The sequence below is a fragment of the Arachis ipaensis genome, chromosome B01 (genome assembly GCF_000816755.2).
Source record: "Arachis ipaensis cultivar K30076 chromosome B01, Araip1.1, whole genome shotgun sequence".
Lineage (NCBI taxonomy): Eukaryota > Viridiplantae > Streptophyta > Magnoliopsida > Fabales > Fabaceae > Arachis > Arachis ipaensis.
Genome location: NC_029785.2, coordinates 104,948,001 through 104,952,031, shown reverse-complemented (window position 1 = coordinate 104,952,031; position 4,031 = coordinate 104,948,001).

Below are 4,031 nucleotides of genomic sequence, written 5' to 3'. Positions count from 1 at the left end.
TACGTTAGAGTTCATGTTAACTTAGTTAACGTGACTCTCTAACGTGGGCATTGATGGCTTTTTTTGAGAGTGTTATTGGCAATCACTTTTCTCATTAACCTTGCAAGTTACCTCCCCTTTTCTTGCTTCCTTTTGGTCCTCATGTTACTGATTTTATGGTGGTTTCATGCATAGCAACTTAGGTTCATTCCATTACTGGCTTTCAGACCTTTATCATATCCTAAAACACCCACTTTGTTTATATCTCATGAGACTTTTATTCATTGATCCTTTTATTTTTATTTCAAGGGTTGTTTGTGTTATTTAGGCTAAGTGCTCTGTAAGGGGGCAACTCTTTAAGATAAGCTTTCAGCCAACACTCCCGAACCAGTTGGTTCAAGTTGCTAGGTTATCCCCCATACATACACACCACAGGCATATAGTTTGTTTATTTTCTTTTCTTGAGACCTTGGTGTCCAGCACCTCTTTGGGTTACTAAATGCTCTGTAGTGAAGGTTACTCTTGATAGTGGACTTTCAGCTGATAATCCCGAGTTAGTTAACCCAAGTTACCAGGTGATAAGGCACCCATAAGAGCTTATTTATCCAAGTAGATCCCTCACATAGGAGCACCACAGACACTTGCCTCAAGATTAAAACCATTGATGCCTAGCCTTATTGCTTACTCTTTTTCTCTTGTTTTTCACTTCCTTTGTTTTTTCCCTTTTCTCTTCTTAGGATCTTGTTGTTAACTTAGTCTCATGAGTGTATCCAAAGCAAAGTATTCAGGCCATATAATTGTCATCCCATCCTTGTGGTTGAACCAACTTAGCTAACTTATGACTACCCCAAAGATTCATGAATGCACTTCCACAATATGAACTCTACTCTGGTCTTTTAAAAATACTCATTCTCTTTTCATTTGATTCAAAGGGACAAGTATACAAGTAAGTTAAGTGATGGTGCAGTAACATAAAGACTAGTGTACATAGACCTATTCAGAACTTAAAAGACAGAATTTAAAAAGGGTTCAACTACGAGTAACTACAAATCAAAAGTGCATTCGAACTTCCAACTTTCAACAATTCTGAGTACAATGGAATTAGGTAACAATACAACCTTCGGGTGATGATCTCTGGTCCCCCTCTCTCTTTGTCATCATCCTAGTTTTTGCTACCTCGCTTCTTTGGGTGAAGGTGCACCATTTCCTTATAGGATTCCTGCAAGGTTACTGGAAGTTGCTTGTTCCCAAAGCACTTGAGACATAGTTAGCTTACATGTATGCTTGTGCCTCTTGAACTCAATTTGGTGTGTGAACACCAAACTTAGTTCTTTGTCCAGTACAAAACATTGCATATATGCAGAGATCCTCATATCTTGTTATCAACAAAGCAATGATCACCTATAGTCTAACTACATCTAAGTGGTTTCTCTTGATTGGATGGAGCTAGCAATGTTCTTTTGGAGTGGAGTGTAATTCTAACCAATGTCTTTTAGTGGAACACCAAACTTAGAACTACACTACCACTCTTGGATTGTTCTGGTGTGGAACACCAAACTTAGCTCCTTACAATACAAGGGAAACAACTTGTGATTTTTATTGAAATAAAGATGAAAGTGAAACTACCTGAGGTTGGGTTGCCTCCCAACAGAGCGCTCTTTTATCGTCGCTAGCTCGACGAGTCCTTAAATACTTGAGATGGTACTTTACTCTGGGGTTTTCCCCCATGTTGCCCAGGTAATGCTTGAGTCTTTGTCCATTCACTGTAAAAGTCCTCTCTGAACCTTCATCCGTGATTTCGATGTGGCCATATGGTGATACTTTTGTAACCATGAAAGGTCCAGACCACCTTGACTTGAGTTTTCCTGGGAACAGCCTTAATTTAGAATTGTAAAGGAGTACTTGCTACCCTTTTTCGAAACTCCTGTGTGCCAGATGCATGTCATGTTTTCTCTTTGCCTTTTTTTTATACATCTTAGTGTATTCATAGGCTTGTGACCTGAATTCTTCCATCTCTTGCAGCTGCAAGATCCTTTTTACACCAGCAGCAATGCTGTCAAAATTTAGTATCTTGATAGCCCAAAGAGCTTTGTGTTCCAGCTCCAGTGGTAAGTGACAAGCCTTCCCATAGACTAGTTGATATGGAGACATTCCAAGTGGAGTTTTGAATGCTGTTCTGTATGCCCAAAGAGCATCATCCAACTTCTTCGACCAATCCTTTCTAGATGCGCCCACAGTCTTTTCCAGGATCCTCTTCAGCTCTCTGTTGGATATCTCAGTTTGCCCACTTGTTTGAGGATGGTAAGGTGTGGCTACTTTGTGTTTTACCCCATATCGTAAGAGGAGAGCTTCTAGTGGTTTGTTACAAAAGTGGCTCCCTCCATCACTGATGAGAGCTCTTGGGACTCTAAACCGGCTAAAGATATTCTTCCTGAGGAAGTTCATGACTACCTTGTTATCATTAGTTGGGGTTGCAATAGCCTCTACCCATTTGGAAACATAATCCACTGCTACCAGGATATACTTGTTTGCATATGAGGTTGGGAATGGTCCCATGAAATCAATTTCCCACACATCAAACAGTTCCAGTTCCAAGATAAAATTTTGTGGCATGGCGTTTCTTTTGGGCAGGTTTCCAGATCTTTGGCATTCATTGTAGCTTTTTACTAGTTCCTTGGCATCCTTGAAAAGGGTGGGCCAAAAGAATCCGCTTTGTAACACCTTTGCTGCGGTTCTGTCCCCTCCAAAGTGCCCGCCATAGCATGAACCGTGGCAGTTCCACAGGACTTCTCTCCCTTCCTCTTCTGAAACACATCTTCTAAGAATTCCATCTGAACATTTCTTGAAGAGATATGGCTCGTCCCAGACAAAGTAGAAATCATCCATAAAAACTTCAACGAATTTTTCTATCATATCTGAAAAGATAGAAAGAATGCAGCGTTGGAAAGTTGCAGGGGCATTACATAATCCAAATGGCATGCGCCTATAGGCAAACACTCCATACGGATAGGTAAATGAGGTTTTCTCTTGGTCTCTTGGATCAACCACTATTTGGTTATATCCTGAATAACCGTCGAGAAAACAATAATATGCGTGCCCTGCAAGTCTTTCCAACATCTGATCCGTGAATGGAAGGGGAAAATGGTCCATTCGTGTAGCCTCATTGAGTTTCCTATAGTCTATGCACATCCGCCATCTTGTGACGGTCCTTGTAGGTATGAGCTCGTTCTTCTCATTGGTAACCACATTGATCCCTCCCTTCTTTGGCACAACATGTATGGGGCTAACCCAAGGGCTGTCCGAAATTGGGTATATGACCCCTCCTTGCCAAAGCTTCATAACCTCTTTCTGTACCACTTCCTTCATGATTGGGTTCAGCCTTCTTTGGGATTGAATTGATGGCTTGGCATCATCTTCCAACAGTATTTTATGCATGCATATGGCTAAACTGATTCCCTTCAAGTCAGCAAGGGTCCATCCAATGGCATCCTTATGCTCCCGCAGCACCTTGAGTAGTTCGTCCTCTTGATCTTGACTGAGGGATGAATTTATGATCACTGGGTAGTTTTCATTTTCTCCTAGATATGCATATTTGAGAGTGGGTGGCAATACTTTGAGTTCAAGTTTGGGTGCTTCTGATTTTTTGTTCCCTTCCTTTGGTGCATCTGGTATATGTATTTCTGCTGTAGCTACCTCTTCACTTGATTCAGATTCTTCCTCCACCAATCTCTCGTTCTCTTCAGGTTCATCTTCTTCAAAATTCTCCTCCACTTCATCCTCAAGTGCATCTAACCTCATGCATTGCCCCAATTGTTCCGGTGGATAACTCATGGCCTTGAACACATTGAATGTCATATTTTCATTGTGTAATCTTAGGGTGAGGTCACCCTTCTGAACATCAATGACAGCTCCAGCAGTGGCCAAGAATGGCCTTCCCAAGATGATGGAGGTCTTGGCATCTTCCTGCATGTCCAGCACCACAAAATCTGCTGGGAATATGAAATCTCCTACTTTTACTAGCAAATTCTCTACTATCCCGTGAGGGAATTTGA